Source organism: Bison bison, unplaced genomic scaffold (assembly GCF_000754665.1).
Source record: "Bison bison bison isolate TAMUID 2011002044 unplaced genomic scaffold, Bison_UMD1.0 scf7180017864148, whole genome shotgun sequence".
Lineage (NCBI taxonomy): Eukaryota > Metazoa > Chordata > Mammalia > Artiodactyla > Bovidae > Bison > Bison bison.
In genome coordinates, this window is record NW_011494720.1 from 7,590,168 (window position 1) to 7,604,620 (window position 14,453).

Genomic DNA, 14,453 nt, shown 5'->3' on the forward strand with positions numbered 1-14,453 from the left:
TTAGTGTGATTAGTATAAAATTTCAAGCATCCTAAGTAGGCATAATAATTAACTTAAAAATGTTTGTTGAGAAATCCGTTTTGGTGAACACTAACTGATAATAGGCAACAAAGGTGCCAATCAAAGTTATTAACGATTATATTGTTCTTAACATTATCTACGGGGGGCTCCCATGGGGCACTAGTGGCAAAGAACCCGCCTGCCAGTGCAGGAGACACAAGAGACACGGGTTCAGTCTCTGGGTCAGGAAGATCCCCTGGAGGAGGACATGGCAACTCGCTCCAGTATGCGCTCCTGGAAAATCCCACGGGCAAAGGAGCTTAGAGGGCTACAAGCCATGGGACTGCAAAGGGTCAGACACGACTGAGTGAGCGCAAAACAACAACATATATAATAGAGGTGATTTGACATAATAGTACACTTTTCTGGAAAGATGGTAAATAATGTGCTTGCTCAATTTCATAGTTACACATTAAACCTCTCTTAGCTCCAGAGAAACTAAAAACTCTGACATACGCCTTCTGATTTTACTGCAATCATTCTCTCAACCACCTTTACAGACAGGAAAAGGGTAGGTTTTAAAGATGAAGAAACGATGAAGCCTGCAACTATGGTCAGTTCATATTCTCAGGTATGCATAGCTCTGCTTCATTTGTAGCAGAGACAACACTAAAGGGCCTATTGGTGAGATTATTGAATATGCTTTTGGAAAACACTGTTCTCCCTACAGAAAAGTGATGACAAGCCTGACTGGGTCCAGTCTGCCTGGGTCCAAATGTTAGCTCCCTGCTTTCCAGCTCTGGAATCTCATACATGTCGCTGAGTTTTTCTGTGCCTCTGAGCCCTCGTCTGTGAAAACAGGAAAAGTTATCCTCAAAACTTGTTTGGATGATTATATGTTAAAATACATAAAGCAGATGGTTCTGAAATTTAGTTACCTTGAATCTAGAAAAGCACAATGAAAAAGAGGGAAAAAAGACATTTCAGCACACATACACACTTTGTTTTGCATGATCACTATACTATGAGAACAGGCAGATGGGGGAGGTGGGGAATTCCTTGTAAAAGAACATTAAGTAGATAGTTTGGGCAGCTTTGTCAGGAAATACCTGAATGCTTATCTTTTCTGAGACCATCCCTCTCTCCCTTCGCTCTTTTTTTTTTTTTAATTAATTAATTTTTTTATTGAAGGATAATTGCTTTACAGAATTTTGTTTTCTGTCAAGCCTCAACATGAATCAGCCATGTGTGTGTGTGAAAGTCCTTCAGTCACGTCTGACTCTTTATGACCCCATGGACTATACAGTCTGTGGAATTCTCCAGGCCAGAATACTGGAGTGGGTAGCCTTTCCCTCCTCCAGGGGATCTTCCTGACCCAGGAATTGAACCAGTATCTCCTGCTTTGCCGGCGGATTATTTACCAACTGAGCTATCAGCCACAGGTATACATATATTCCCTCCTTTTTGAACCTCCCTCCCCTCTAGCTCCCCATCCTACCCCTCTAGGTTGATACAGACCTGGGGTTGAGTTTCCTGAGCCATACAGCAATTTCCCATTGGCTATCTATTTTACATATGGTAATACGAGTTTCCATGTTACTCTTCGCATGCATCTCCCTTCAATCTTAAATATCATTAGCCTTTATTAGAATTCCTGGGTCACAGTCCATTTTTATTAAAACTAAGCCACTTTTCCTCACCTTCAAAGACAACTTAGTGACTAAACCACCACCAATCTGATGGATTTAAAGTAGAATTTAATCTCAATTATGTTTTTATCTTTTTATATTTATTTTTGAAAGCTGTTTCAGCCTTGTGTATGTATAACAGGGATAATTATATGCTCTTGTTTAATGGGAAATAAATAGCCTATCAGCTTCATTATTACCAGTTGGCCTCTACCCAAACGGTTATTCTAACACTAAACCTGTGGGGAAATACTGTTTGTAACAACTGAATTACGAAACACTGTTGAAGAGGTTTGCTGCTGCTGCCAAGTCGCTTCAGTCGTGTCCAACTCTGTGTGACCCCAGAGACGGCAGCCCGCTAGGCTCTTCTGTCCCTGGGATTCTCCAGGCAAGAGCACTGGAGTGGGTTGCCACTTCCTTCTCCAATACATGAAAATGAAAAGTGGAAGTGAAGTCGCTCAGTCGTGCCTGACTCTTAGCGACCCCATGGACTGCAGCCTACCAGGCTCCTCCATCCATGGGATTTTCCAGGCAAGAGTACTGGTGTGGGTTGCCATATCCACTCCCAAAGTTGATTAATAAGATGCTAGAGGTAGACGTTTTCAGGGTGAATTTTTAAAGCAAGCTTTATCAAGTATACATAAAAGTGTGTGTCATAAATGTACACATCTCTGAGCTGCCACAAACTGAACACACCTCTGTAACCAGCACCATGATCAAGAAAAAATCACCAACCCAGAGCCCTTCCGTGGAAACAGTTTACTGTTACCACCGCTCACAGATAAACACTGTTCTAACTTTGGACAGTGGAGATTAGATTGCTTGTTTTTTTAACTTTATATCAATATAATCAATGCAGTGTATACGTTTGTGTCTGACATCTGTTACTCAACATTATACATGTGAGAGTCATCCATGCTCTTGCATGGATGGTAGTTTTTCATTCTCATTGCTATATGGTAGGCATTCCATTATTTTCGTCAGTCAAAGGCAAAGAGATATTTTGGTTAATAAGTCCTAAGATTTAATAATAAATTAGTCCTAAAAATAAATAATTATATATATATATATAAATTTGAATTTGATACACATCAAAAATTTTTGCTGCTGTCAACTAATCATACTAATAAATTTTTTCTGCAATGGCAGAATGCATATACTTCTGTTGTATTTCTTTGAGAGAAGAAATGGAAGTGTAGAATCTAATTGCCAAATATTCTGGCCTTAGTGATATTGATGGTTTTATGGTTATAATAGCTTCTTAATTTAGTCCTTCATTTACTTATTTAAAAAATGTGTGTGCCATGTCCTAGATGAGGACAGCTACTGTTGTTTAAAAAAAAAAAAAGATGGATGAGGTTCCTGTATCAACTGGGAATGCTTTTGAGGACGTTCCCCTGGAGAAGGGATCGGCTACCCACTCCAGTTTTCTTGGGTTTCCCTGGTAGCTCAGATGGTAAAGAATCTGCCTGCAATGCAGGAGACCTGGGTTCAATCCCTGGGTTGGGAAGATCCCCTGGAGGAGGGCATGGCAACCCACTCCAGTATTATTGCCTGGAGAATCCCATGGACAGAGGAGCCTAGCGGGCTACAGTCCATGGGGTCGCAGAGTCGGACAGGACTGAGCAACTAAGCACAACAGAACAGCAATTAAGGGTGACATAAAAATAAAGACATTTAGGCCCGTGTAACAAGAAGGCTGGAGGTAGATAGTTTCAAGGCCTTCAACCCTCTTCTAACTCTGGCCATCCCAATACCATTGACTTTGCGTCCCTGGCTTATTGCCTCATGGCCCCAAGATAGTGACTGTCACTCCAAGGGATACACGTAACCAAGGAGAGGAAGGCTCCACTTGCTGCAGAGAAGACAAGGAGAAGCTTCCTCCTGGCATAATTGTTTCTTTTCATCAGGGAGAAAAATCTTTCCTAGAATCATCACATATGCCCATCCCTAGACCATTTACTGGCAAAGAAGAATGGAATATTTTAAGATCACCTGTGGTCTTTCTTATAGAAGAATTCCAAATTTATGGCCAGTCCAGGTAACACTAAGTCCCCTATCATGAGTGTGGATCGTACTTAGTGACTTGCTTCCAAAGAATAAGTTTGTACAGAGTGAAAAAGTAACTGTCCAATGGTGAAATCTGGAAAATACTACTTTAGCCAGGTGGTCAGGATTAAATAAGAAATAAGTCATGTTGAGACCAGGTACCCTGTATGTGATGAGACAGGCACTTCACCTCTGATTTTCTTCCTGAAAAACTGTAACCCCCAGTCTTACCATGAGAAAGGCATCAAACACAAATTTAAGGGAATTCTACAAAATACCTGATCAACACACCTCAAAATCATCTAGGCCAAGAAAAACAGGCAAGACTGAGAAACACACAAAGTGGAAGAGACTAAGGAGACAGCACGACTGAACAGTGCAGCAGTGAAGCCGCACCCTGATGGGATCGCGACACAGGAAAGGGACACGGGGTACAAACTAGGAAAATCTGTGAGGCCTGCAGTTTAGTTAATGCACCAGTCTTGATTTTTCGGCTGTGACATATGTACCATGTTAATGTAAGATTGCAACATGTTAACCATAGTTAGAAGGTGGGGGTGGGGAGGGGTAGATGAGCCAAGATTGGCAAAATGTTGATAAACAGAGAAGCTGGGCCGTGGGTCACTGGGGCTTCTTAGGCTGATTTTTCTGCTCTTGTGTATCCTTGAAGATTTTCATTAAAAGTTTTTAAATGCAAATATTTTGTTCTGGTACATAATATGCTTATAGGTGTTTCAATAAATAATATAATGGTCAATAGCATATATTTTTGTATCAACAATTCTGTGTTTGAATCTCAGTTTTGCCACGTAATAGATGGTGATTTGGAACAAATTACTAAACTTTACTAAATCTTGATGTTTTTATCCACAAAGTGCAGGTAATAATAATCATGATAATGCCTCCCTTGTGGCATTGTTTTTAAGGATTAAATAAGGTAAATCATGCATTGCTACATTGCATGACACATAATAAGCACTGAGTAATTTGAAAGTTTCCTCAGCAGCAGATAAATCTAGTCTCTCTTAGTTCTAATTAGTAGAAATACGGGCTTGCTAGGTGGCACTTGTGGTAAAGAACCCACCTGCCAGTGCCAGAGACGTAAGAGACATGGGTTCAATCGCTGGGAAGATCCCCTAGAGAAGGACTTGGCAACCCACTCCAGTATTCTTGTCTGGAGAATCCCAAGGGTAGAGGAGCCTGGGTTATAGTCCATGGACACACACAGAGTTGGACATGACTGAAGTGACTTAGCACGCATGCACACTTCTGTTAGGGTAAGCAAAAAAGAGGAATTTATTATCAAGCTGAGTCTCGCAAAACCCAAGGATGGGGATGTAGCTGAGCTTCACAAAAGCTAAAATCAGAGACCTTCCAGCCCCTCTCCAGGCACAGCTGCTTCTAGCTGAGGACCAAGGTTCTCTGCTTCTTACTTCTGACTTCTAGAGGGAAGGAGGGTGGTGGCCCATAGCTGTAAGGTTCCTGCCTGTCCATTCAAGATCCCTGATAGATGGATATGGCAAAACTAACTATCTTTAATAACGAACAAATATTCACACAACGTATTTTAGAACATATTTAGTATAATAATATTCTAGCATTTTATGAACAGTAAAATTTTATGAGGATGTAAGACCAGACACTATCTGACAGTAATCACAGCAGTCGTTTCTGGATCCATCTCCTTAAGCAAAGGAAACAAACAAGCATAAATGGGACCCAATTTAACTTAAAAGCTTTTGCACAGCAAAGGAAACCATCAACAAAACAAAAAGACAACCTGCTGAATGAGAGAAGATATTTGAAAACGATATGACCAATAAGGGATTAATGCGTGTGTGTGTGAGTTGCTCAGCTGTGTCCAGCTCTTTGCAACCCCATAGACTGCAGCCTGCCAGGCTCCTCTGTCCATGGAATTCTCCAGCAAGAATACTGGAGTGGGTTGCCACACCCTCCTCCAGGGGATCTTCTCAACCCAGGGATTAAAGCCAAGCCTCCTGCGTTGTAAGCAGATTGTTTACCGTGTTTACTGTCTGAGACACAAGGGAAGCCCCAAGGGATTAATATTCAACCTATATATACAGTTCATATGACTCAACATTTAAAAAAAAAACTTAAAAAATGGGCAGAAGAATGAACAGTCATTTCTCCAAAGAGGAAATGCTAAGGCCAACAGGCACGTGGAAAGATGCTCAACATCACTAATCATCAGGGAAATGCAAATCGAAACCACAGTGAGGTATCAGACTGTCAGAATGACCATTCTCAAAAGAACAAGAACACTGAAAAATGTTGGCAAGAAAGCCTCTAAGTTTTCTTGACCAAAGACACTGTTGGTGGGGATGCAAATTGGTGCAGCCGCTGTGGAAGACAGTCTACCGTATGACCCAGCAATTCCACTCCTGGCAGACATCTGGAAAAAACCTCACTATCTGAAAGACACATGCACCCCAATGTTTATAACAGCATTATTTACAATTGTCGAAATATGGAAGCAACCTAAGCGTCCATCAAGATGAATGGATAGAGAAGATGTGGATGGGATACTCTTCAGCCATAAAACAGAAGGGAACTGCCATTTGCAGCAACATGGATGGACACGAAGGGCATTATGTTAAGTGAAATAAGTCAGAGAAAGACAAATACTGTATGATATCATATGTGGAATCTAAAAAATACAACAAACAGTGAATAAAGTGAAAAAGACATAAAACAAACTAGTAGTTAACAGTGGGGAGAAGAATGAGGGGGAATAAAGGGGTGGGGGAAAAGGATTATATGAAATCGTGTGTGTCAAAGTTGAAAATTGTAAAGCATTATAGAATTTAAAGAATCATTCAATTAAAATTCAAAGGCTACTCACTCTTCCTCTGTAAAAACTGATATTTTGCTTTATGTATCAGTGTTGGAAATTTTGAAATAAATAGAAGGCTAGCAGAAGCTGGCAAGGATTCGATGATAATTAAGCAGGTCAGGTCAAAAATATTAACACAGCAAGATAAAAAAGCACATTTTCTGAATTACATCCTCATGATGGATGAATACAGAGCTGTTGTTCAGTCGCTCAGTCCTGTCTGACTCTTGGCGACCCCATGGACTGCAGCACACCAGGCTTCCCTGTCCTTCACTGTTTCCCAGAGCGTCCTCAAACTCATGTCCATTGAGTCAATGCCATCCAACCATCTCATCCTCTGCTGCCCCCTTCTCCTTCTGCCCTCAATCTTTCCCAGCAGCAGAGTCTTTTCCAATGAGTCGGCTCTTCCCATCAGGTGGCCAAAGTATTGGAGCTTCAGCTGCAGTATCAGTCCTTCCAAAATATTCAGAGTTGATTTCCTTTAGGATTGATGCAGCGAGAATAATATAATGAAGAAGGAATGTGGGAAACTGTGAATCCTTTGTAGATCATAATGATATTTTCTTTTTAAAACCCATATTAGGGGACTTCCCTGGTGGTTCAGTGGTTAAGAACTCCATACTCCCAATGCAGGGGGCACAAGTTCAATCCCTGGTCAGGGAACTAAGATCTCATGTTTGCCTCCCCAACCCCAAAAAACAGATTAGGTCCAATTAGGCACTAATAAAGTTCGTAGGAAAAATGGAAGTTTATTCTGTTTAGTGACTCTTTATCTTACCATCCCAGAAAAATAAAGTCTGACACTGTTACCAAAATCACTACAGATGGTGACTGCAGCCATGAAATTAAAAGACGCTTACTCCTTGGAAGGAAAGTTATGACCAACCTAGATAGCATATTCAAAAGCAGAGACATTACTTTGCCAACAAAGGTCCGTCTAGTCAAGGCTATGGTTTTTCCTGTGGTCATGTATGGATGTGAGAGTTGGACTGTGAAGAAGGCTGAACGCCGAAGAATTGATGCTTTTGAACTGTGGTGTTGGAGAAGACTCTTGAGAGTCCCTTGGACTGCAAGGAGATCCAACCAGTCCATTCTGAAGGAGATCAGCCCTGGGATTTCTTTGGAAGGAATGATGTTAAAGCTGAAACTCCAGTACTTTGGCCACCTCATGTGAAGAGTTGACTCATTGGAAAAGACTCTGATGCTGGGAGGGATTGGGGGCAGGAGGAGAAGGGGACGACAGAGGATGAGATGGCTGGATGGCATCACTGACTCAATGGATGTGAGTCTGAGTGAAGTCCGGGAGTTGGTGATGGACAGGGAGGCCTGGCGTGCTGCGATTCATGGGGTCGCAAAGAGTCGGATACGACTGAGAGACTGATCTGATCTGATCTGATCTGATCCTACCATCCCAAAAGAATATAGTGTGTTATTTCCTCATATGACACTTTTTATTTGGGAAGAACAAAAGCAACTTAGCACATTAACTCTTCAGACAAGCTCAATATTAGTTTTAACAGCTGATCTTACTCTCCTTGGATGTATGTTTTTTTTAATTGAAGTATAGTTGATTTACAGTGTTGTGCTAATTTCTGCTGTACTGCAAAGTGGCTCAGTCTTACACATATATACATTCCTCATTTTTATATTCTTTTTTCCATTATGGTTTATCCCAGGAGTTAGCATCTAGTGCCCTGTGCTAGACAGTAGGACCTTGCCATTTATCCACTCTGAATGTAATAGTCTGCCTCTGCTAACCCTGAGCTCCCAGTCCGTCCCTCCCCGTCCCCTGCCCCCTTGGCAACCACAGGCCTGCTCTCTGTGTCTGTGAGTCTTTTTGTTTTGAGATAGGTTCATTTGTGCTGTATCTTAGATCCCACATATAAGTAATAGCATGGATTTCTCTGACTTCATATGATAATCTCTAGTCGCATCCATGCAGCTGCAAATGGCGTTATTTCTCTCTATGGCTGAGTGGCCTTCCATCGTATATATGTGCGCTTTTTTTACCCATTCATCTGTCTGTGGACATTTGGGTTGCCTCCATGTGTTGTTGGCTATTGGGAATAGTTCTGCTCAGAACATAAAGATGCATGTCTTTCGGGATTATAGTTTTGTCCAGGTGTGTGCCCAGAAGTGGCTTGCTGGGTCATATGGTAGTTCTATTTTTAGTTTTCTGAGGAACCTCCACACTTCCACAGTGACTGCACCAACTTAGACTCCCACCCACAGTGTAGGAAAGGTTGGCTTTTCTCCACATCCTCTCCAGCATTTATATGTAGACTTTTTAATGATGGCCATTCTGACTGGTGTGAGGTGGTACCTCGCTGTAGTTTTGATTTATATTTGTCTCATAATTAGTGATGTTGAGCATCTTTTCATGTGTGTCCTGGCCATTGGCATGTCTTGTTTGGAGAAATGTCTATTAAGGTCTTCTGCCACTTTTTGATTAGGTTGTTTTTTGTTCTTGTTGAGTTGTGTGTGCTGTTTATATATTTTGGAGATTAAGCCCTTGCCTGTTGCATCATTTGCAAATGCTTTCTTCCATTCTTTACGTTGTCTTTTTTTTTTTTTTTTTATGGTTTTCTTTGCTGTGCAAAAGCTTGTAAGTTTCATTAGGTCCCGTGTGTTTATTTTCATTTTTATTTCTATCACCTTGAGAGACTAACAGCTGATCTTGAGATGCACGCATTGCCAGGTCAGAAGGCCTTCCCTATAGAAGGGCTTCCAAATGCACAAGAACTTAGGCAGTAGGGTTATTTTAAAATAGTTACTCTTCAAGGACAGGGAATGTCTGGTCCTTTGCCCTCTTGTGGTCTCCAGGGAAGTACCCCCTCTTAGGAATGCTCAGCACTTCCAAAGCCCGCCCCCCCACCCCATGACCTCAATTTGATAAGCCGATACTTTCTCTCTCCCTCTGCTTCTGCACCCTCTTCCCTCGTAGTGAAGTCTGAAGCCTCAGAATCACCACCACAGAGCCCTCTTCCTCCCTGGAAAGCCAGGCTTGGGTGACTGCTCCTCTAGTGTTCTAGGATGGCCCAGACAAGAGTCCACAGTCCGCTCTGAAAGCACAGGGTCTGTGGGGGAAGTACCCTCTTCCTCCAGTAACCGGATTTGGGGGGCCCCCCATTCCTTTCCAGCCTTTGTCATAGGTGTCTGGAAGGCCCTGGAGCCCTGATGAACCAGGTGGTACACAGACTGGCAGCATTGACTTCACCCGGGAACCCATTTCCAAACTTGCTGAATCAGAGTCACATGTTAACGAATTTCCCAGATGATTCTTAGTGCTCGTTAAAGACGAAGAAGAACTGTGGAGGAACCACCCTGGGGCCAGCGAGAGAGGATTCAGGGCTTGGAGAGCCAGAGGGGTAGCCGATTGTGGGATGAGATGAGGGCCTTCCCAGCAGTCATTCTGAGCTGCTATTCACCCTAATGCCTTTCAAGTTGTGACCCCCCACTCTCCCAATTCCCAGGAGAAACATGGGGGTTAAAGACCATTGAGATGGCTCTGGCATTCCATGAAGAAGCTTCGTAATACCACCCAGTCCAGACAGGGGAAATAGGGTCAAGGTTCTGTTAGCTTAGAAAAATTACAAATTCTGACATGTCCCACTTCACAGATGGGAAGCACAGACCTGCCCTGTCCAGTGGCTTTCTGGGGCTCAGAGAAAGGTGGCAGATACTGGCTTTGCTACCGGTCAAGGCCTTTGTCTGAAGAAAAAGACGCCTGTCCTAACAGGACTTTAGCCCTCGCTCACCCTTTCGGCTGGATGTCACAGGGAGCAGTGACCTGGAAACCCACAGCACAGAAAAGAATTGGTGAGGCGACAGGGTGGCGGGGTGGCTGGCTGCTGCCCACAGATCACGAGTCCCCTCGGGCTATGCCAGTCAGGTAAACTGCTTCATTTGCTGATCTTACACTACTTTGTGACAGGACTCAGCCTGTTATTATTGCGTCAGAATCATCACATGTCCACTTCTTATTTTTAAATGTTAACTTCGTCCTTTTAAAAGCTTTATATTACAGAAAAAATTTTAAACTATTAGCCACCACCTCATGATCCTTACCCAAAAATCAGAATTTTGGTGTATTTCGGGCAAATCTCTGATGTGTTCTACAGTTCCGTGGATGTCCCCTGGCCCAGTGAAACATTCCAGGCAGTCAACAACTTAGGCTCCTGTCCCACCTTGTGACACACACATACACCTCCTGGTTGCCAACATGCTTGCTCCCCAATAGCCCATGCCTCATAAGACCTGCAGACCTGGAGAGAATCACCACTTGGCTTAATTCAGAACCCAGCTCACCATGTACTCTACATTCTTTAAAGGGTGCAGTCCAGAGTCATTCCCTCCCTGCCTTGAGTCCAGAGGATGGAGTATGGATCCATTTTCCCTTATGTATGTATTACCTTACTTCATTTCTTTTTCCTTGACCCTGTGCTTTAAGTCATTTCAACTTTGGGGTCTCAGAAGACCAACAGCCTTCACAGCAAGTACCCAAACTCTCCTTCCAGTTTTACCCACCCTGCCTTCTTTGCAACCACTGATCCTCTGTTTCAAGATAGAGTTGTTCTTTTTAAACTTAACAACTGTGCCTGGTTTCTCTGGCTTCCAACTTTCATCTCCCTTTAAAGGATTTCATTCTGGGCTCAGGTTACTCAAGTTGCTAGTTCTGCCTGTTGTAGGCAATCCCAGAAGCAGACCTAGTCTTAGCTAGGTCCTGGGGTGACTGTAGTATCTGGTGGTGGTGTGATATATGCAATTTTCTATGTTGCCCAGTGTTGACTTAAAAAATCACAAATTTTGATGACTGCACTTTGTCTTAATATCATGTCATTTACTTAGCCGTTTTTACTCAGCTATTTTCCTACTGCTGGAATTTAGGTGGTTTCCAGTATTTTGATTATCTGAGTAATACAATGATGAATAACTTGTGCAGAGGATTTGGGATTATTTCCTTAAGAAACATTCCTACATATAGATTCACTGAAGCTGAAACTCCAGTACTTTGGCCACCTCATGCGAAGAGTTGACTCATTGGAAAAGACTCTGATGCTGGGAGGGATTGGGGGCAGGAGGAGAAGGGGACGACAGAGGATGAGATGGCTGGATGGCATCACTGACTCGATGGACGTGAGTCTGAGTGAACTCCGGGAATTGGTGATGGACAGGGAGGCCTGGCGTGCTGCGATTCATGGGGTCGCAAAGAGTCAGACATGACTGAGCAACTGATCTGATCTGATCTGACTTAATATCAATACTTTTATGGTCCTTGATACATGTTTCTAAAATTGGCACATGAGTTTGAGCAAACTCCAGGAGATAATAAAGGATAGGGAAGCCTGGCATGCTGCAGTCCATGGGGTCACAAAGAGTTGGACACAACTGAGTGACTGAACAACAACGAAATGATGGCAACAACTGAAAGTCCATCAGCAATGTCTAAGTGTACCAGTTCCACAGTACACTGACCAGAACGTCTTCATTTCATTATTCAATTGTATTAGATATGGGTTAGGGTTTGGGGAGATAAACACAAAGTCCTTGCGGCCCCAGTGCTCAGATTCCAGGGCAGGAAAGAGATGTCAACATGATAAGTGTCCTAAACCTAAGTATTTGTAACATGCCATGTGAAAGAGGAGGGGACGATGTCCCTGGTGGTACAGTGGATGGGATTCCACCTGCCAATGCAGGGGACATGGGTTCGATCTGCAGGAGAGCAGATCCCATAGAACTTGGTAGTTTTCTGACGGGGTATCTGAATTTCATCACAGAGTCAATGAGAAGACACAGAAAAATTTTAAGCAAAATAATTTCATGATCTATCTTCATTTATTCTGATAAATGAATCTCTGGTATCTATTTAGAAGGGTCAAGGGAACAATTGGCAGGAGTTTGAACTGGAGTGGGGATGGGCCAAAGGCAGAAATCTGGGTAAGAAGTTGTCTCAACATAACCAGGTGAAAAATGAAGGGGGTCTCAACTACTGAGGTTGCAATAGAGATGGAAAATAGGAAAACAAAGGTATCTAGCAGGTTGAGTTGACAGGAGCTAGTAAGTGGTGGTGTTTGGGAGGGGAGAGAGGGGATTGATCAACCCATTCACTAAGACAAGCAAGAGAAGAAGGGTCAAGGAAGAGCACTGTTTGATTTTAGAGTGTAGAAGTTGAGTCCATGCAAGTAGCAGGGGAAAAAAAAAATAGGGTCGTGATGGAAATTTGGACATTTGTATAGGAGGTAGCTACAGCTTTCACTATTCTCTCTTACTAATTATCTCACATGTCCTTTGCCTTATTTATCTTCCAGGATCTTAATGTTTTTCTGATACATTTGGATGAACTTATTTTATAATAAGGGCCTGCCAGGTGCTGCAATGGTAAAGAATCCGCCTGCCAATGCAGGAGAGAGCAGGTTCAATCCCCTGGAGTAGGCAATAGCAACCTACTCCAGTATTCTTGCCTGGAAAATTCCATGGACAGAAGAGCCTGGCTGGCTACAGTCCATGGGGTTGCAAAGAGTCAGATGCAACTGAGCGTGCATGCATTTTATAATATTGTCTCTCATATTGGCTGAAAACTAGGTGTCTTTTTAAACTGTTCATTTCTATTTTTAATCCTTTCATATTGAGCAAAAACAAAGATTTGATAAATTATTGTTGTCAATGGGAATAGTAAGTAATGTGAGCTGTAAAGATGGAGACAGATAGGAAATAACCATCAACATATTTTAACAAAAAAAAGCAGGAGAGATGGAAGATTTACAGTATACATTTTACATTTAGCCACAAAAGAGAACAAATCAATGTGGAGTAACACCAGTTCAGGGCATAGAACCAAAGGTGTTGCCGGCAAGTTGGATCCTGTATTCTCAATCAGGGAGTGGCGTACAGAGATAGGAGTTCATGGAGCAATCAGAGTCTTAGACAATAACACAATAAGCTACAGCTTGCTTCCCTCACCTCACTTCTCTCGTGGTATCATTGACTCCACACACAGGGGTCCCTGGACCTTGGCCTCATTTTTATTCCTCTGCTCCAGTGGGTACATCCCTTTGCTCCTCCAGTGGTGTCTAATGATGTGGAAAGTTTGGATAAGGAGGTAGGACCATGGACTACTTGTATTTTAACAGAAGATTCTTTCCTGGGCAAAGTTTTCATCTAAACATTGTATGATATATATATATATCATATATATATATATACACACACACACACATATATGTATTAATGAGAAATAAAAATCTATATGTATCATGGGCTTTCCTGGTGGCTCAGATGGTAAAGAATCTGTCTGCAATGCGGGAGACTTGCGTTTGATCCCTGGGTCGGGAAGATCCCCTGGAGAAGAAGGCAACCCACTCTGGTATTCTTGCCTGGAGAATCCCAAGGACAGAGGAGCCTGGAGAGCTACAGTCTATAGGGTCACACAAAGATCAAACAAAATTTCAAGATTAGAAACATATGTTAACTTCTAGTTCTATTTAGTAAAAGTTATGAGACAACATCACTCTAACAATGAGGAGAAGGGAGCTAAAGTTTAAAAAAAAAAGAAAAATCATGTGTTTTATAAACTCATCAGGCAGCTGAGGTCAGAAAGAAACCTAAAGGAACTAAATTCCAGGAAATGATGCACTCTTCTGAGGACAGAAGAGACCTACGACCACTTTCACTCTGCATAGTGACCAGAGCAGGAGGAACCTGTCATAGATGGAGAAGTCAGCCCAAGTTTGAACAAACTTTGATGGCCATGTGTGGGCTGGCACAATGGACTGAACTCCAGTCACCCATCAAGTCTGTGCCCATCTACAGGCCTTCACCAAAGTGCCCAAGGGCAAGAAGCTGGAGGCTGGGGGCAAGGCAGG